The sequence below is a fragment of the Oryctolagus cuniculus genome, chromosome 13, assembly GCF_964237555.1.
Source record: "Oryctolagus cuniculus chromosome 13, mOryCun1.1, whole genome shotgun sequence".
Lineage (NCBI taxonomy): Eukaryota > Metazoa > Chordata > Mammalia > Lagomorpha > Leporidae > Oryctolagus > Oryctolagus cuniculus.
In genome coordinates, this window is record NC_091444.1 from 90298978 (window position 1) to 90319259 (window position 20282).

At 45.2% G+C, this 20282-nt stretch overlaps 1 long non-coding RNA gene across 6 annotated transcripts in view; it reads left to right on the top strand.

Moving 5' to 3' along the window:
* Positions 1–8990: 8990 nt before the first annotated feature.
* The window catches only part of LOC103345811 (2-iminobutanoate/2-iminopropanoate deaminase), an 83522-nt gene continuing 72230 nt past the window's right edge, over positions 8991–20282 (top strand). For 4 of the 6 annotated variants that reach the window (XR_011381657.1, XR_011381659.1, XR_011381658.1 and 1 more), the window contains exon 1: positions 8991–13331. This is a non-coding gene — a long non-coding RNA (2-iminobutanoate/2-iminopropanoate deaminase). Of the gene's footprint in view, positions 13332–14008; positions 14096–20282 lie in introns of all 6 variants that reach the window. The other 2 variants (XR_011381656.1, XR_011381655.1) reach the window with 1 other exon arrangement.

Genomic DNA, 20282 nt, shown 5'->3' on the forward strand with positions numbered 1-20282 from the left:
GTGGGTAGGGTGAGCATTACAAGTAGAGTTAGGTTTAGGGCTTGGGCTATATCTAGGGCTAGTGTTAGGATAGGTTGTGGTAGGCCAGCGCCATGGCTCAATAGGCTAATCCTCCACCTTGCGGCACCGGCACACCGGGTTCTAGTCCCAGTCGGGGCGCCAGATTCTGTCCCAGTTGCCCCTCTTCCAGGCCAGCTCTCTGCTGTGGCCCGGGAGTGCAGTGGAGGATGGCCCAAGTCCTTGGGCTCTGCACCCGCATGGGAGACCAAGAAAAGCACCTGGCTCCTGGCTTCGGATCAGCGCAATGTGCCGGCCGCAGCGGCCATTGGAGGGTGAACCAACGGCAAAGGAAGACCTTTCTTTCTGTCTCTCTCTCTCTCACTGTCCACTCTGCCTGTCAAAAAAAAAAAAAAATAGAATAAGTTGTGGCTTGTGGCTTAGGGTTGGTTTAGGTTTAAGATTAGGGTTAGGTCGTTGCTATGGTTAGAGATATTCTTAGAAATAGTGGTTAGCATCAGGGTTAGGGCTAGAGTTAGGTTTAGAGTTGGGGTAAAGGCGAGGGTTAGAGTGAGGCTTAAAGCCAGGGCTAAGGTTATGGTTAAGGCTAGGGCTAGTGGTAGGGTTAGGGTTAGGGTTGGGTTTTGGCCTAGGGTTAGGGTTATGGGTAGAGTAGGATTAGGGATAAGGTAATGCTATGGTTAGTGTTAGGTTCATTTTAGTGATTAGGGTGAGGGTTAGGGCTAGAGTGAGGTTTAGTGCTTGTTCTAAGGTAAGGTCTACTCTTTGTGTTAACCCAAGGCCTAAGGTTAGCATTAGGGTTAGGTTTAGGGTTAGGTTTAGGAATAGGGTTAGGGATATATGACAGTTAGTGTTATTGTTAGAATTTGTTGTTGGTGTTAGGGTTAGGGTTAGAGTTAGGATAGCACTTAGGGTAAGGCCTGTGATTGTGTAGGTTAGGTTTAAGTCTAGTTCTAGTGTTAGGGTTAGGGTTAATTTTGTTTTAAAGCTTGGAGTAGGGCTAAGGCTATGCTGAGGTTCATGTTAGGACTAGAGTTATGGTTAGGTTTATGTTAGGATTGGGATTGGAGTTATTGTTATTTTTAAGATTAGTGATTAGAATGAGGTTTAGCAGTAGAGGTAGGTTTAGGTTATGGGCTACATCTATGGCTATAGAGTTAGGCTGAGGACTAGAGTTAAGTTTTTGGTTAGGATTAGGTAGAGGATTAGGGTTAGGGCTATGCTAGGATTATGGTTATTGTTAGATTTAGTGGTTAGGGTTTCTGTGAGGGCTAGAGTTAAGTTTAGCAATAAGGCTAATGTGAGGGCTAGTATGAGGCTTAGAGGCAGGGCTAGTGTTAGGATAAAGGTTACATTTAGGGAAGAGTTAGGATTAGGGTTAGGGCTATGCTATGGTTAATATGAGGCTTAGTTTAGCTGTTAAGATGAGGATTATGGCTAGACTTATGTTTAATATTGGACTATGGTGAGAGCTACTGTTTGTGTTAGGCTGGGGCCATGTGTTAATGTTAGAGTTAGTGCTAGGATTAGGGTTACAAATAAGGTTATTGCTATGTGACATTAGGTTTATTGTTTGAATTCCTTTTAGGGGTTAGGGATAGTGCAAGAGTTATTTTCAACCCTAAGGCTAAAGCCTGGGCTAGTGTGAGGCTTATGGCGATAGTAAAGAATAGGGATAGGGCTGAGATTAGTGTTAGGGATAGGTTTAGGATTAGGATTAGGATTAAGGTTAGGGTTAGGGTTTAGGGTTTGGCTGAGGCCTAGGTTTATGGTTAGGGTTAGGATTAGGTTTAGGATGAGGATTAGGGCTGTGCTCCGGTTAGGATTATTGTTAGAGTAGTCAGTTAGTGTTAGAGTTAGGACCAGAGTTAAGTATAGTGCTTGGGCTAAAGTGTGAGTTATTGTTTGCTTTTTTGACAAGGGCTATGTTAGTGTTAGGGTTAGGGTTAGGGCTAGGATTATGGTTAGGATAGGGGTAGGGTGGAGGCAGGATTAGGATTAGGTCTAGGGCCATGTGACAGTTAGGGTTAGTGTTAGAATACATGGTTGGTGTTAGGGATAGAACTAGAATTAAGTATAGCACTAAAGCTAAGGCCAGGGCTGGTGTGAGGTTTAGGGCCAGGGCAAAGGCTAGAGTTAGAGTTAGTGTTAGGATTAGGGCTAGGCATATGCTACACTTAGTGTTACTGTTAGATTAGTGGTTAGGGTGAACAATAGGACTAGAGTTAGGTTTAAGAATTGGGCTTTTACTAGGGTTAGTGTTAGGGTTATGCTGAGGCCTACAGTTACTGTTAGGGTTAGGGTTAGGTTTAGGATTAGGGTTAGGGCTATGTTATCCGTTGGGTTATTGCTAGAAGTAGTGTTTACTCTTAGGGTTTACTGTAGAGTTAGGTTTAGCATTAAGGCTTAGGCGAGGGCCAGTGTGAGGCTTGGAGCCATGGCTAGGTTTAGTGTTAGGGCTATGATTAGGATTAGAGCTAGGATATGTCACAATTAGTGTTATATTTAGTTTTGTGGTTAGAGTGAGGGTTAGTACTAGATTAATTTTCATGCTTTGGCTAAATTTAATCTTTGGTTTGTGTTAGGTTGAGGCCTAAGGTGAAAGTAGGGTTAGAGTTAGAGTTAGGGTTAGGTTTAGGAATAGGGTTAGTGCTGTGTGACGGTTAGGGTGTTGATAGAATTTATCATTGGTGTTCATGATAGGGATAGAGTTATGTTTAGCACTAATGCTAAGTACAGGTCAAATGTGAGGCTTAGGTCCAGGGCTATGGCTAGAATTAGGGTTTGGAATAGGATTAGAGCTAGGCCCATGGTGCAATTAGTGTTATGTTTAGATTTAGTGGTTAGGGTGAGTGCAGGGATAGAGTTAGGTTTAGTGCTTGGGCTATGTTGAGGGCTATTCTTTGAGTTAGGCTGAGGCCTAGGGTTAGGGTTAGGGTTCTGTTTAAAGTTAAGGTTAGGTTTAGGAATAGGGTTAGGTTTATGCGGCAGTTAGGGTTACTGTTAGAATTTGTCACTAGTTTTAGGGATAGTGCTGGAGTTGAAGTAGCCCCCTGACAGTAGGGACTCCATTTTAGAGTCCTTGAGACTCCAACACCCCCCCCCTCACCGTGAGACTCTGATCTGAAACTATGGTTTCAAATAGTCAAACAATAGCAGTACACTATATCACCCTTGGCAGAGCACAAAAACCCCCTAGCATGATTGCTCAAGCTTACAAGCACAAAAAGTTGCCCCTGGGTTACCTGGGTTCATAATGAAGATGTGATTTGTCTGTGTCTTACATTAATGTCAAGTCCTAATTGCTAATTGTAAGATTGTAGCTAGTATTGTCAAGATTATGATAAATATTAATTTCACTTAGGTTTTAGGTTATGTTGACCCCAGTAACCATGTACTCTTTTGATTCTCCTTTGGTCTTAACAATTGTGTATAGCAACCGTGCATAGCAACCGTGTATCCCCCCCCTTCCCGGTTTTTGCGGTTTTTGCCTTTATAAACCCTAACCTTTGGTTATTCGGGGCTGCTCTGTTCATGTATGATCAGACAGCCCCAGCATGCTGGATAATCAATAAAACTTCCCCGTGCTGTTTGCATAAGAGACGTGTCTCTTGGTGACGTTTTTCGGGTGGTCGACTCTCACAGAGTTAGATTTAGCACTAAGTCTAAGTCCTGGCAAGTGTGAGGATTAGGGCTAGGGCTACCATTAGATTTAGGGCCAGGGTTAGATTAGGGTCAGATATAGGGTTAGGTTTAGGTCTAAGGTTTTGCTAAGGTTAGGATTCATGTTAGAAGTAGTGGTTAAGGTGAATTGTAGAAGATTTGGTTTATGGCTTGGCCTATGGCTATGACTACTGTTTTGGTTAGGTAGAGGCCTGGGGTTAGGGTTAGATATAGGGTTAGGATTATATGATGGTTAGGGTTAATGTTTGAATTAGTTGTTAGTGTAAGTTTAGGGCTAGAGCTAGTCATAGCAGGAGGGTAAAGTTAAGAGCTTTTTTCAGGCTTAGAGCCAGGGCAAGCGTTAGGGTGAGTTAGAGTTAGTTTTTACAGTGGGGTAAGGTTGAGGGCTTGTTTCAGGCTTAGAGCCAGGGCAAGCATTAGGGTGAGTTAGAGTTAGTTTTAGCAGTGGGGTAAGGTTGAGGGCTTGTTTCAGGCTTAGAGCCTGGGTAAGTGTTAGGGTGAGGCTTAGGGCACTTAATTTAGTGCTTGGGCTAGAGAGCTATCATTTGTGTTAAGCCAAGGCCTAGGGTTAGGGTAAGAGTTAGCTTTAGCAATAGGATTAGAACTATGTGACAATGTTATTGTGAGAATTTGTTGTTGGTTTTAGGGATAGGACCAGAGTTAGGTTTAGCGCTAAAGCTAAGGCTGAGGCTAGTGTGAGACTTAGGGCCAGCACTGGGGTTAGGGTTAGGGTTAGGATTAGGACTAGGGCTAAGGCTAGGGCTATTCTACAGTTTTAGTGCTAAACCTAACTCTAGCACTATCTCTATCACCAACAATGAATTGTAACATTACCCGGCAATGCGCCGGTCGTAGAGGCTATTTGGGGGGTGAACCAGCGGAATGAAGACCTTTTTCTCTGTCTCTCTCTCTCACTGTCTAACTCTGCCTGTCAGAAAAAAAAAAAAAAGAATTCATAGTTGGCGTGAAGGATAGGGCTGGAGTTAGGTTTAACACTAAGGCTAAGGCCAGGGCTAGTGTTATGCTTAAAGCCAGTACTAGTGTTAGGGTTAAGAATAGCGTTAGGCGGTAGACTGGATAAAGAAATTATGGGATATGTATTCTTTAGAATACTATACCACAGTAAGAAACAACGAAATCCAGTCATTTGCAACAAAATGGAGGAATCTGGAACACATCATGCTGAGTGAAGTAAGCCAGTCCCAAAGGGACAAATACCATATGTTCTCCCTGATGGGTGACAACTGACTGAACACCAAAAAGGAAACCTCCTGAAGTGAAATGGACACTATGAGAAACGGTGACTTGATCAGCATAGCCCTGACTGTTAATGAACAACTTAATACAGTATCCCTCTTAGTAATTTTTTTGTCTGTTCTACTTAATATGACAGGTTTAATTCTGTAATTATCACACAGTTATTCTTAAGTGTTGAAAATTAACTGAAATGTGATCCCTGTTAAACATCAGAGTGGGAATAAGAGAGGGAAGAGATGTATAATTTGGGACATGCTCAAGCTGACTTGCCCCAATTGGTAGAGTTAGAAACATACCAGGGGATTCCAATTCAAGCCCATCAAGGTGGCATGTGCCAATGCCATCTCACTATTCCAAGTGATCAATTTCAGTTAACAATTGATCATAATGAAAGGACTAAGAGTCAAAGGGAGCACATAAACAAGTCTAGTACCTGCTAACACTAACCGATAGAATAAATAAAGGGGAGAGTGATCCAACATGGGAAGTGAGATACTCAGCAGACTCATAGAATGGCGGATGTCCTAAATAGCACTCTGGCCTCAGAATCAGCCCTAAAGGCACTCGGATCTGGCTGAAAAGCCCATGAGAGTATTTCAGGCATGGAAAGCCAAGACACTCTGGCAAAAAGATCTCCGTGAGTGAGATCCCAGTGGAAAGAACAGGTCTTCAAAGTAGGAGGTACCTTTCTCTGAAGGGAGGAGAGAACCTCCACTTTGACTATGACCTTGTCTAAACAAGATAAGAGTCGGAGAACTCAAGGGGCTTCCATAGCCTTGGAAACTCATGACTGGTGCATAGGGAGATTACTGATGCCATAGACAGGAGTGTCAATTGGTAAAGTCAACAACAGGAGTCACTGTGCACTTACTCCTCATGTAGGATCTCTGTCCTTAATGTGCTGTGCATTGAGATTTAATGCTATAGCGAGTACTCAAACAATATATTTCACTTTGTGTTTCTATGGGAGTGCAAACTGTTGAAATCTTTACTTAATGCATACTAAACTGATCTTCTGTAAAAAAAAAAAAAAGAAAGAAAGAAATTATCAATTCCCAACTTGACTCTCACTGGGATTAAACATGACAATAGGTCTGATCTGATTTCATCATCATTTAAAAAAAATCATCTATTATTTTTCACTTTATGTTTCTGTGTGGGAGCAAACTGTTGAAATCCTTACTTAATGTATACTAAGCTGATCTTCTGTATATTAAGATAATCGAAAATGAATCTTGATGTGAATGGAAGGGGAGAGGGAGTGGAAAGGGGAGGGTTGTGGGTGGGAGGGACGGTATGGGGGGGAAGCCATTGTAATCCATAAGTCGCACTTTGGAAATTTATATTCATTAAATAAAAGATTTAAAAAAAAAAGAATAGCGTTAGGGCTATGCGATATTAGGGTTATTGTTAGAATTCCTGGTGTCATTGTTAGGATTAGTGGTTAGTCTGAGCATTAGGAGTAGAGTTAAGGTTATGCTTGGAATAAGGCTAGGGACAGAATTAGGATTAGGCAGAGGCCTAGGGTTATGGTTAGGGTTAGTATTAGGGTTACTATTAGGATTAAGGTTAGGGAATAGTGTAAGGGTTAGCTATAGAGTTAGGCTTAGCAGTAGGGCTTAGGTGAAGTCTGGTGTGAGGATTAGAGCCAGGGCTAGGGATAGGTTTAGGGTTAGGGTAGAGTTAGGATTAGGATTACAGCTAAACCTATACTACAGTTAGTGCTATGTTTAGTTTTAGTGCTAGGGTGAGATTTAGGTAGGTTTAGTGCTTGGGCTAAATTGAGGGCTAATGCTTGTGTTAGGCCAAGGCCTAGGGTTAGGGTTTGGGTTAGCATCAGTGTTAGGGTTAGGGTTAGAAATAGAGTTAGGACTATGTGACAGTTTGGGTTATTGTTAGAATTTATGGTTGATGTTAGGGATAGGGCTAGAGATAGGTTAGCATTAAGACTATGTCTAGAGTTAGTGTGAGTCTGAGGGCCAGGGCTAGGGCTAGGGTAAGGGTTAGAATTAGGATTAGAGCTAGGTCTAAGCTACAATTAATATCATATTTAGTTTTAGGTTGTTGTTAGGAGTAGTTGTTATGTGAGTTTTAAAGATTTGGTTTAGGGCTTGGGCTGTGGCTAGGGCTACTGTTCCTGTTAGGTCAGTGTCTGAGGTTAGGGTTAGAGTGAAGGTTAGGGCTATGTGAACATTAGAATTATTGTTTGAATTAGTGGTTAATGTTAGCATTAGGGCTAGAATTTAGTTTAGCAGTAGGGCAAGGTCAAGGGCTAGTGTCAGGCTAGAGCCTGGATAAGTGTTAGGGTCAGGGTTAGGATTATAGTTTGAATTAGGTGTAGGGTTAGTACTAGGGCTAGGACTACGGTTTGATTAGTGTTAGGTTTGGTTTTAGAGGTTAGGGTGAGGGTTAGGACTAGAGTTAAATTAGTGCTTCCATTGAGTTGAGACTATTTTTTTGTGTTAATTGAGGCCTAGGGTTAGGGTAAGAGTTAGTATTAGCAATAGGGTTAGAGCTATGTAACAGGGTTATTGTTAGAACTCATAGTTGGGCTGGTGCCGTGGCTCACTTGGCTAATTCTCCACCTGTGGCACCAACACCCTGGGTTCTAGTCCCAGTTGGGGCGCCGGATTCTGTCCCAGTTGCCCCTCTTCCAGTCCAACTCTCTGCTATGGCCCGGGAAGGCAGTGGAGGATGGCCCAAGTGCTTGGGCCCTGCACCCGCATGAGAGACCAGGAGGAAACACCTGGCTCCTGGCTTCGGATTGGCACAGCGTGGCGGCGTATTCCTAACCATAACACTAATGGTCACATTGCCCAAGATACAATATTAAACATAAAACTAGCCATAAAACTAACCCTAACCCTAACCCTAGCCCTGGCCCAAAGCCTCATACTAGCCCTGGACTTAGCTTTAGTGCTAAACCTAACTCTAGCACTATCTCTATCACCAACAATGAATTGTAACATTACCCGGCAATGCGCCGGTCGTAGAGGCTATTTGGGGGGTGAACCAGCGGAAGGAAGACCTTTTTCTCTGTCTCTCTCTCTCACTGTCTAACTCTGCCTGTCAAAAAAAAAAAAAAAAAGAATTCATAGTTGGCGTGAAGGATAGGGCTGGAGTTAGGTTTAACACTAAGGCTAAGGCCAGGGCTAGTGTTATGCTTAAAGCCAGCACTAGTGTTAGGGTTAAGAATAGCGTTAGGGCTATGCGATATTAGGGTTATTGTTAGAATTCCTGGTTGGTGTTATGGATAAGGCTAGATTTAGGTTTAGTATAAGGCTAAATCCAGACCAGATAAGGCTTAGGGCCAGGGCTAGGGCTAGGATTAGTGTAGGATTAGAATTAGAGCAAGATCTATGCTAAAATTAATATTATGTTTAGTTTTAATGGTTAGAGTGAGGATTAGGATAGTGTTAGCTTTTGTGCTTGTAATAAATTGAGGGCTACTGTTTGTGTTATGTTGAGACCTTGGGTTAAGGTTAGGGTTAGGACTAGGGTTAGGGTTAGGGTTAAGTTTAAGAATAGGTTTAGGATTACGTGGCAGTTAGGGTTACTATTAGAATTCATTGTTGGTGATAGAGATAGTGCTAGCGTTAGGTTTAGCACTAAAGCTAAGTCCAGGGCTAGTATGAGGCTGTGGGCCAGGGCTAGGGTAAGGTTAGGGTTAGGGTTTTATGGCTACTTTTATGTCTAGTATTGTATCTTGGGCAATGTGACCATTAGTGTTATGTTTAGGATTAAGCATTAGGATGAATTAGGAGTACAGTTAAGTTTAGGTTTTGGGTGTCGACTGGGGAAAGTGTCAGGGTTTGACCAAGGCCTAGGGTTAAGTTTAGGGTTAATGTTAGAGTTACTGCTAGGATTAAAACTAAGTTTAGGGCTATGCTACAGTTAGGGTAATTGCTAGAATTGGTGGTTAGTGTTAAGGTTGGGGCAAGAGTTAGATTTAGAAGTAGGGCTAAGGCAAAGTCTAGTGTGAGGCTTAGATCCAGGGCTAGGGTGGGGTTGGGGTTAGGATTAGGTTTAGGTTTAGGAATAGCTTTAAGACTGAGTGAAAGTTAGATTTATTTTTGGATTTCATGCTTGATTTTTGGGATATGGCTAAAGTTAGATTTTGCACTAAGGCTAAGGCTAGTCTAGTATGAAGTCTAGGGCCTGGGCTAGGGTTAAGGTTAGGGTCGGATTAGGGTTAGGGTTAGTGTTAGAGTTACACATAAGGTTAAGTTTAAGGTTAAGATTTGGGCTAGGGCTATGATACCATTAGTGATATAGTTAGGATTAAGGGTTAGGGTGAAGGTTAGTTGTACATTTAGTTTTAGGGCTTGTGCATCAGCTGGGAATAGTGTTAGGGCTAGGCTGAGGCCTAGGTGAGGTTCAGGATTAGGTTTAGAATTAGGTTTAAGGCTATGCTAAGGTTAGGGTAATTGTATGAATTTGTAGTTAGTGTGAGGGTTGGTGTTAGAGTTAGGTTTTGCACCAAGGCTAAGGCTTGGACTGGTGTGAGGCTTAGGACCAGGACTAGGGGTAAGGCTAGGGTGAAGTTTAGTAGTAGTATTAGGGCTGTGTGACATTTAGGGTTATTGTTTAAATTCAGGCTTGGTTTTAGGGATAGGGCTGGAGTTTGGTTTTGCTCTTGGTTAAGGCCAGGCTAGTGTGGGGATTATGGCCAGGGCTAGGGTTAAGGTTAGAATTAGGGTTAGGGTTAGGGTTAGGGTTAGGGTTACATTTACAGTAAATGTTATGGCTAGGGCTATGGTACCATTAGTATTATAGCTAGGATTAATGGTTAGGGTAAAGGCTAGGAGCACAGTTAGTTCTATGGCTTCAGCTTCAGCTAGGGATAGTGTTAGGTCTAGGCTGAGGCCAAGCATGAAGGTTAGGGTTAGGATTTGGTTTAGGGTTATGCTATGGTCAGAGTAATTGTTAGAATTAATGGTTAGTGCTAGGGTTAGGGCTAGAGTTAGGTTTAGCAGTAGGCCTAAGGCAAGGACTAGTATGAGGCTTTGAGCCATGCCTAGGTTTAGGGTTCCGGTTTGGTTTAGCGTTAGGTTTAGGAATAACATTATTAGTAGTAGGGTTAGGCTGAGTCCTAGATTTAGGGTTGAGGTCATGGTTATGATGAGGTTTGGATTAGAGTTAGGGCTATACTACATTTAGGGTTATTGTTATAATAATGGTTAGTGTTGGCTGGCGCCATGGCTCACTTGGCTAATCCTCCACCTGCGGTGCTGGTGGGTCCCGGTTGGGGTGCCGGGTACTATTCCTGGTTGCTCCTCTTCCAGTCCAGCTCTCTACTGTGGCCCGGGAGGGCAGAGGAGGATGGCCCAGGTGCTTCGATCCCTGCACCCGCATGGGAGACTGGGAGGAAGTACCTGGCTCCAGGCTTTGGACCAGCACAGTGCTGGCCGTAGCGGCCATTAGGGGAGTGAACCAACAGAAGGAAGACCTTTCTCTCTGTCTTTCTCTCACTGTCTATAACTCTCTCCCTGAAAAAAAAAAAAAGAATAATGGTTAGTGTTAAAATTAGGGTTAGAGTTAGGTTTAGCAGTAGGGCTAAGGCAAGTTCTAGTATGAGGCTTAGAAACTGGACTAAGTTTTTGTTTAGAATCAGGGTTAGGTTTAAGAATAGTATAAGTGCTATGTGACAAGGGTATTTTTAGAATTTGTGCTTGTTTTTAGGTATAGGGCTAGAATTAAGTTTTACACTAAGGTTAAGGCCAGGGCTGATGTAAGGCTTAGGGCTTGGGCTAGGGTTAGGGTTAGGGCTAGGGTTAGGGTTACGGTTAAGGTTAAAGTTAGTGTTAGGTTTAGGTTAAGGATTATAGTTGGGGCTATGTGACATTTTGTGTCATTGTTAGAATTTGTAGTTGATGTTAGAGAAAGGGCTAGAGTTAGGTTCAGCACTAAGGTTATGTCCAGGGCTAGTTTGAGGCTTAGGGTCAGGGCATGGGTTAGATTTAGGATTAGGGTTAGGCTTAGGGGTAGGAGTTAGTAGTATGGTTAATTAGGGTTATGATTGCTCTTCAGTTAGTGTTATGTTTAGTTTTAATGCTTATGCTGAGGGTTACATCTAGAGTTTGTTTTAGTGCCAAGGCAATGGTGAGGTGGACTATTTGTATTGGGGTGAGTCCTAGGGTTAGGGTTATGGTGAAGGTTAGGGTTAGGTTTAGGGTTAGGTTTAGATTTAAGATTAGGGCTCAGACTATGGTAGCATTAGTGTTATGATTAGGATTAATGGTTAGGGTAAAGGTTAGGAATAAAGTTATGTTTAGGGCTTGGGCATCAGCTAGGGATAGTGTTAGGGTTAAGTCAAGGCCTAGGGATAGAGTTATGGTTAGTTTTAGGTCTACGTTTCAAATTATGGTTAGGGCCATACTACAGTTAGGGTAATTGTTAGAATTAGTGGTTAGTGTTACTGTTAGGACTAGGGTTAGGTTTACCAGAAAGTCTAAGGCAAGGGCTAGTGTGAGGCTTAGAGCTAAGTTTAGGGTTAGGATTAGGATTAGTGTCAGGTGGCAGGCTGGGTATGGAGAAAATAACCACTATATTCCTGAAGTTGTAACTATGAAATATGCATTCACTAAATAAAAGCTTTAAAAATAAAAATAAAAAAAGGAATAGCGTTAGGGCTTTTTGACACTTAGGGTTATTGTTAGAATTTGTGCTTGCCGCCGGCGCCGCGGCTCAATAGGCTAATCCTCCACCTAGCGGCGCCGGCACACCGGGTTCTAGTCCCGGTCGGGGCGCCGATTCTTTCCCAGTTGCCCCTCTTCCAGGCCAGCTCTCTGCTGTGGCCCGGGAGTGCAGTGGAGGATGGCCCAAGTGCTTGGGCCCTGCACCCCATGGGAGACCAGGAGAAGCACCTGGCTCCTGCCTTAGGATCAGCGCGGTGTGCCGGCCGCAGCGTGCCAGCCGTGGCAGCCATTGGAGGGTGAACCAACGGCAAAAGGAAGACCTTTTTCTCTGTCTCTCTCTCTCACTATCCACTCTGCCTGTCAAAAAAAGAAAAAAAGAAGAAGAAGAATTTGTGCTTGCTTTTATGTATATGGCTAGGGTTAAGTTTTGAACTAAGGCTAATGCTAGGGCTAGTGTGATTCTTATGGTAAGGGATAGTGTTAGGATTAGGGTTAAGTTAAGGGTTAGTGTTAGGGTAAGGGTTAGGGTTAGGGCTATGTGACAGTTTGGGTTATTCTTAGAATTCATGGTTGGTTTTAGGGAAAGGGCTAGAGTTAGGTTTAGCAATATAATTATGGCCAGGGCTAGTTGAGGCTGAGGGCCGAGGCTAGGGCTAAGCTTAGGGTCAGGATTAGTCTGAGGGGTAGGGTTATGATTAGGGCCCCCATCTGGCGGAGATGGTCCAGGAGGAAACCTGGAGCCCAAACCTCAGAGGGCTGTGCCATGTGAGTGGCGGCGTCCAGAGCACCGTGGCACGGATGTGCGTCTTGGACAAGATCACAACAGCACAGGCCATGACGACAAAAAGAGACAAATGGGATTCCATTTTTAAACAGATGTTGTTTATTTTTTTCGAAACACAGAGTTAGGAGAGGCAGAGGCAGAGAGAGAGAGAGACAGAGAGAGAGAGAGAGAGGGAGGACTTCCAGCTTCTGGATCACTCTCCAATGACCACAGTGGCTGGAGCTGGGTCGAACCGAAGGCAGTGCCCTCTGGAGGTGCCCCCTCTGTCCCATAGGTCCTGTCGGGATCTCACGGGGGCCACCCGTGTCCTGTGCCCGCGGAAATGGTGGATGTGAGCAAGCAGAGGTGGAGAAGCCACTCTAGGCACAGTGAATTAAAATGAGAAGCGAACCTGAAACAAAAGTTGCATTTTCAGAACATTTTCAGAACTCAGGGAGCAGGAGGTATGTTTATGCATAAGGTCAAATGTGCTGAGGTGAAGAAAAGTGATCTTGGGTTCCATAATCAGTTTCCAGTGCAACCCCCAAGGCAAGATCTAAAGCAGAGCTTGATGCATTGCATTGATGAATGTGAAACGTGTTGCTTGGGGAAAGCGTAGAGGAGTGTGGCTGGTGCGAGTCTGGCCTGGCTGCCAGGTGTGGAGAGGCCAGGCAGGTGTCAAGAGGTGATGGTGTGGGTCCCCCCACTAGGTGAGAAGGGGGCGGAGCCTCGGGCTGAGGGGCGAGCCCTGGGGCGGGGCTCCCTGGCGCTGCCCTCTGTGATGTCAGGGTGCATCTGTGTGCGTGGGCGGAGGGCGGGGGCGTGATCCCGTGGAGGCAGCCAGCTTTGCGGGTGCTGGAGCGTTGAGCGGAGGGCTGAGTGGTAAGTGACCTCGGGAGGAATCTCCTCAGCCCGATGTGCCCCCGCCTGTGGCTGTCTTGGGACCGGCTCTCTCCGGACGCACGGAAATGGTGAGTTTGTGCGTGGGGAGGTCAAGAAGCTGCGGCGTCGGCCCCCCAAATGCCCCTGAGGCCCAGGCCCAGGCCCAGGCCCAGCCCAGCTTGACGTGGTGTGGGGAGCGCCGGGCGCGCTGCCAAGCCGAACGCGCTGCGACTGCTGGGTGAGCGGGCACTGGGGGCCGCACGCAGGCCCTCCAGGTGTCCAGAGGGGGTTGGGCAAGCCCGGTGCCTGGAGTTTGGGTTCAAGAGGTAAGGTGTAGGGTGGGGGCCGGCAGAGGCTTGGTCCTCGGGGGAGGGTAGGGGGAAGCTGCAAGCTGCATGCTCTCGGATCCTCCCCTATGGGGCATGGCGGGTTTTCCTGCCAGGGTCCAGAGTGTGCTTCCTGACACCCTGTGGGAGCCAGGCAGAGGGGCGGGTGCGAGCTGCAGGTGCCAGGCACCCTGCTGGCCACGTGGATGGGCTGACAGTCCCATGGCTCTGGGTAGGACAGCGGCAGGTGGCGCGGGAGTTGTGTTTGTGGTCCGTCGGGACGCTCTTAGCTGGTTCCCTCTCAGACAGAACGAGTTTCTGGGATTGGAAGCTGAGTGGGCTTGGGTGGGCTTCCGTGGATTCAGGAAATGCACGCACCCCACCCTGTCCCCCCACCCCCGGTTTCAATGTGTGGCTGAGGGGTGTCTGTGGTACTCCAGCCACAGGGCTCAAAGGGCCACTGGGCCAGAGGATGAGAGGAGAAGCAGAAGGGCAAGAGGATCACCCCCACCTTTCCGCTGAGAATGGTGAGAACCACGGGCGTGAGGTTGAGGATAGGACAAGGGGGTGTCCTTGGGCTCTCCCGGACTTCTCAGAGGGCTGACAGGAGCTGCAGCAAAGGTGCCAGATGCTCCTTGTGTGGCACTGACCAACACCGGGCCCTTCATTCAGGAGGTTTTCAGTGACATCCTTTACTTGGATGTGTGTTGGGGAGGGAGCTGGTGGCAGGGAGCCTGGAGAACACGTGTGTGATCATCGACAGATGTGTGTTCAGGTGACGTAGGAGTTCATGTTTGTTACTGGGATGCAGACCATGGTCCCCAGGCCCCGCCTCGACATCGGCATCTGGGAGTTGTTGCCTGGCCCTATCGGAAACTTTATGTGCTGCTGGCTAGGACTTCCCCCTCGCCTGCCTCCCATGGCCCTCCCTTTCACAGCTAGATGCACCTTTTTTGTGTCCTGTCCCAAAAGGCCTGCAGTGCCGTGTGCTTTGAAACAGGCACACGGCTGAAATGAGGGGGCTTCAGGTGCGGGACACGAATGCCAGTGCGTGTGCGTCCCTGGGATGCGTCCCAGGTGTTGGTGTGTCTTGAGGCCAGAGGCAGGCGTGGCTGGGTGACGCTTATTGCCCTGCTGACCTCCCCCACTGGGTTGGAGGACCCGAGATGCTTAGCAGTATTCACTGGGCCACATGTCCTTTGTCGGTGCTCTCTGGAGAAGTGGCCCAGGCCCAAGATGAGAGAGAGGTGCATGAGAAACCCAAGGAAGATGTGGGTCTGCTGTGTCACCTTGAGAGGTGGACTTGGTATCCGTTGGGGTGGTTTTCTCTCTGTGCTAGCTGAATTGAGTTCAGTTGCACGTCGGGGCACCTCGGGAGAGGACAAGCCTCCTGTCCTTCGTGCAGCTGATGCCTCTTGAGCTCCTCAGTAGGGCTGAGAGCAGCAACAGAAAACCAAAGGAAACAGAGCAAAGTCTTCTGCTCTTGTAGGAGCTACAGTCTCCTGGAAGTCCGAGGCAGGCATGCACAGAGTCGTCGCGACACGAGGCTTGACGGGATCCAACGCAGCGTCCAACTTTGTGCTTGTGGACTGTTTCCTCAAAGCCTGGAGGGGAGCAGGGAGCTCCTTGCAGGTTGAGGAGTGAGGACTGTTTCCCCCCTTTCCCGATTCCTTTCCGTTTCTCTGTTTGTTCTCCCTTTCCTTTGCATATGGCTCCTCCGGTGTCCCTCCCTTGTGTCCACAGAGGATTCTTGCACACGTGCCTAGTGTCTTGTACATGGACAAGACGCCGCTTGCTTCTGTGGAATTGCACTTGCCACGCTTTGCTGGGATGCCCACGGGGAAGTTCTGTCGTTCTGCAGTGAGCGTTTAGGGTCCTGGGATTCTGGACAAGCTGAGCCCTGAGCAGAGCTTTGCCCAGGTGTTTTTGCAGGGGGCCCCTTGGAGTCGGGCTCTGGGGTGGGGACGTCCTGCTCTCAGTTGGAAAGGAAATAGAGTCAGAGATTCCGTGTAATACAGTGTGATGAGACATTTTTGTCGGTAGTTTGGGAGAGGGCGTGTGATGTGGCCGTGATTACCGGCGCCCAGACCAGTTTAGAGGTGAGGCAAGATGTACAGCCTCGAAGTAGTCTGTGAAATGGTGACTCTCAGCCCATCTGTGAGCTTTGTGAGGTCCTAGATGGTGGCCTGTGCCGAGAGTAGGAGCCAAGAACTTCAGAGTGTTGTGCCATGTGAGTGTTGTGGTCCCAAGCTCCATTGCACTGATGATCTTCTGGGACAGGACCACAGCAACAGAGGCAATCAAGACAAAAAGACACATGGGATTACATTGTCCAAAAGATGGTGTTTATTTTGTCGAAAGACAGAGTTGGGGGAGGCAGAGGCAGACAGAGAGAGAGGGGACTTGCACCCGCTGGTTCATTCTGGAAATGGCCACAATGGCCAGGGCAGGGCTGATCCGAAGGCAGCAGAGAGGAGCTTCTGCATGGACTCCCATGCGTGTGCAGGGGTCCAAAGAATTGGGCCATCATGTACTCTTTCCCAGGCCAGAGCAGAGAGCTGGAGCAGACGTGGAGCAGCCGGGACTCGAGAAAGTGCCCAAGTGGAGTGCTGACAGTACAGGTGGCGGCTTTGCCCGCTACAGCACATCGCTGGCCTGAGGATTTGTGACTGTAAAGAAAATGGAAAGTAGGTTACCGTAAAGACGAAAAGAAGAATAGAAAAGGAAGGGAGGATGGGCGTGAGGGCTGGAGGATGTGTATGGTGTGTGGAACATCTCTAGGCTCTTAGAACTGTATCTGTGAAATCAATGAATTTCTTTCCTTGTTACTAATTGAAAAGATGTAAAAGGAATACAAGAAAAAAAAAGGCCAGCTGGGGTGGTGGTGTGGAGGCAGGGTGAAGGGGATTGGACTTCAGGGGGTGGTCCCTCGCCCTGGCCATCTGTTTCATCCTTAGGCACAAGGTATAAGGTGGGGGAGTGTTGCAGTGCTGGTGGTCAGCCCAGCGGGTCCCCGAGCCAAGGAGGCAAGAGAGAGAGCAGGACTGAGTCATAGGTGCCCTCTCGAGGTGCCTCCTCTGTCCCATGTGTCCTGGTGTCGGTATCTGATGTGGGACCACCGGTGTCCCGTGCCCAGGAAATGGTGGGGGTGTCAGCGAACGATGGTGGAGGAGCCACTCTAGGTACACTGGAGTAAAATGAAAAGGGAGACCAAAAACAACAGTTGCATTTTCAGAACATTGAACTGAGGGAGCATGAGGTATGTATATGCCAAAGATCAAATGTGCTGAGGCGAAGAAAAGTGATCTTGGGTTCCATAATCAGTTTCCAGTGCAACCTCCAAGGCAAGATCTAAAGCAGAGCTTGATGAGTTACATTTCTGAATGTGAAACGTCTTGCTTGGGGAAAGCATAGAGGAGTGTGGCTGGTGCGAGTTGGGGCTGCCAGGTGTCAAGAGGCCATGCAGCTGGCAGTTTGTGGCAGAAAGTGAACCTCCATTTCAAGATGGCAGCCCCAGTGTCTGGCGCAGCCCTCACTAATCTTGGAGGGTATGGGAAGCAGCCCCCTGGTATAGTTGCTGAGCACGCCTGTGTTTCTGCTGTTTGAAAATCTCGTTTGGTAGTTTATTTATTTATTTTTGTCTTTTCCAGTAAAAATCGTTACCTTGTTTTTACTAAAATTAAAAGGAAAAATAATGAATGCATTCTGGAATATTTCTAAATTAATGGGATAGGGATATGTATTCGAAATATTTTTGTCTTAGATGATTTACACTGTGGAGGACTTTTCCTATTGTCACAATTTGAGTTTCTTTTCATCGTTTTATGTGGCTGGAAAATTTTTAGATTATAAAGTGTGTATTTTTTTTTTGCTTATTGTTGCTGTTGTTTCCTATTTATTTCTGTTGGCATGAATTGTTCCTATCAGAGAGATATTAGCCAGTGCAAAATGATTGTTTTTGGCCAGCACGCTTGTATTATGAAATGAGGCCCTTACTAAAGAGGAAAATTCATCATTGTTATAATATGCTAAATGGAGAGAATGGAAGATATTCAGACAAATCCAAGAGAGGTTTTCTTTAGCTTTCAAAGATCACCTAAAACTAGTTTTAGGCTTTCTGACAGCCTTTGGGTGTCATTTGTCAGTCTAAAAATGTTCTTGGGGGCACTGCTTGGGATGTCAGACCCTGTGCTACAAGTGCCTAGATTTGAATTCTGGATCCATTTCCAATTCTGGCTTTCCTGGCAATGTGTGTCTTGGGAGACAGTGTCTGGATCCTTGTCACCTACATGGGAGATGGAGTTCCTGGCACCTAACTTCAGCCTGACCCAGTTCTAGCTGTTTGCGGGCATTTGAGGTGTGAGGGAGTAGATGGGAGAGCTCTGTCTCTGCCTTTCAAATGAATAGTTAAAATTTTTCAAAAATGTGCTTTTTATCTATTCTTAAAATTTATTTCAGATGCAGACACTCATACATGCACACACACAAATGTACACACACAATATGCAAGAAACATATAAAGGGGACTCCTATCTGCTGGTTCACTTCCTAATTCCCACAACTACTGAGCCTGAGCCTGGCTGTGTTGAGGAGTTGGGAACTCATCCCGTGTTTCCCACATGGGTGATGGGTACCCAAATATTTGAACCCTAACCACTGCCATCCTGGTCCACATTACAAGAAGCTAGAGTCAGGAGCCAGAAACAGGTACCCAATTTATTGAGCTATCACAACATACCTTCTAAGTCCCCATTAATAGGAAGTAGTGCCAGGAGCCAGAAGTGAATACTGAACCCAAGTACTTCTGGTATGAAATGCAGGTGAACTTAATGGGCATGTTAACTAAGATTTCAAATCCTTTTCCCTTGAGTTATAAAAATCATTACAGTTCTTAACAGTTTTAAAAGGAAATTGAGAACTTACAATGTGTTTTAATTTTATTTACTTCATATAGTTCTCTTTGTGAATTATCTCCATCTTTTTCATATGTGTATACACATTTTATGTAAGTACATTAGTACTATGTGAAGTTTTCTCTTGTCACATTATATGAAATTTATTAACGTATCACACTGATTATAGTTAATATATTTCAGTATTTGTACTGAAATGTACCTCATTTTCTTAGTTCTATATGAAGTTTTGCATTTTTTGCAAATAGGTAAGCAGTGATGTAATGAACAAATGAATGTGCATTGTTTTCCTCAGTATTTATTTATATATTGTTTTTATTTTAATAGTGTTTGTAACAGACTCAGTGTGCTTTTAGACGCATTGTAAGAACACAGGGACATTCCCTTCCTCCCTCCCCATTTCTCCCTTCCACCATGTTTCCTTCTCCCTTTTCTTTCTGGCTTTGGTTTAGTTTTTGAGAGAGCCAATTTTCAAATTATATTACAGTAAAAATGCTTCATACAATATCAAATAAGTTTAACAAGTAAAATCAAAATGCCAGTTTAGTGAGAATATAGACTGAATATGAAGAGTGCTTTTCACCCTTGTGCAGTAAATTTTAAAGTAATTACAGATCAATAACATATGATAGCATAACATCTTTCATTGTTGGTTTCACCTAAGTATAAAACAAAGTTTTACAAAACTGTATTTGTAGCAATACTGATACACAAAACATTTCTTTCTTCTTTTTTATTTTGTAAGATTTCTCCCTCCTCCAGAGTATATAAGTGTTCCCATTTCACCACATCCTTGCAGCATTTTTACTGTGTTTTGGATTTTAGCCATTCTTATAGGGCTGAGAAGAGACCTCCTTGTGGTTTTGATTGGGGTTTCCCTGAAGCCTGGAGATGTTGAGCATTTCTTCGTGTGTGTTTTTTGCCATCTGTATTTCTTCATTTTGAGGAAGGTCTGTTGAAATCCTTTTCCATTTCTGAACTGGATTGACTTCGTTGTTGACTTTTTTAAGTTGCTGATATATTCAGGATATCAGTCCTTTGTCCGATGGTTTGCAAATACTTTCCCCATTCTGTTGGATGCCTCTCCACTCTAATTATTGTGTCGTTTGCTTTTGAGTTTGATACAGTCCCGTTTACTTAGTTTTGCTTTTGTTGCCTGTGCTTTGGGGTTCCTGTCCAAGAAGTTGTTCCCTGCACCAGTGTCTTTGAGTGTTTCCCCTATGTTTTCTTTCAGAAACTTCATAATGTCAGGTCTTAAATTAGGTCTTTGATCTAAGTTCAGTTGATGTTTGTATGTGGTGAGAGATACAGATCTAATTTCGTTCTTCTACATATATGAATCCAGTTTTGTCAGTACCATTTTGAAGATATTATCATTAATTCCACTGTGTGTTCTAGCACTTTTGTCAGAAGTCAGTTGGCTGTAGGTATGTGGATTAAATTCTGGGCTCTGTCTCCTATTCCATTGAGCTATATATCACTTTTTATGCCAGTACCAAGCTATTTTAATTATTATAGCTTTGCAGTATGCTTTGATATCAGGCATTGTGATGCCTCCAGCTTGGGTTCTCTTGTTCAGGGTCACTTCAGCTATTCTTGGTCTCTTGTGATTCCATATGAATTTTAGGATTGTCCTTTCTAATTTTGTGAAAAATGCCATTGGTATTTTGATAGGGATTCCATTGAATCTGTAAATTACTCTGGCTGTGTGTGTGTGTGTGTGTGTGTGTATAATCCTAACTTTTCTAATCAATGAGCAAGGAATATCTTTCCATTTTTGTTTGTATCTTTCATCAGTGTT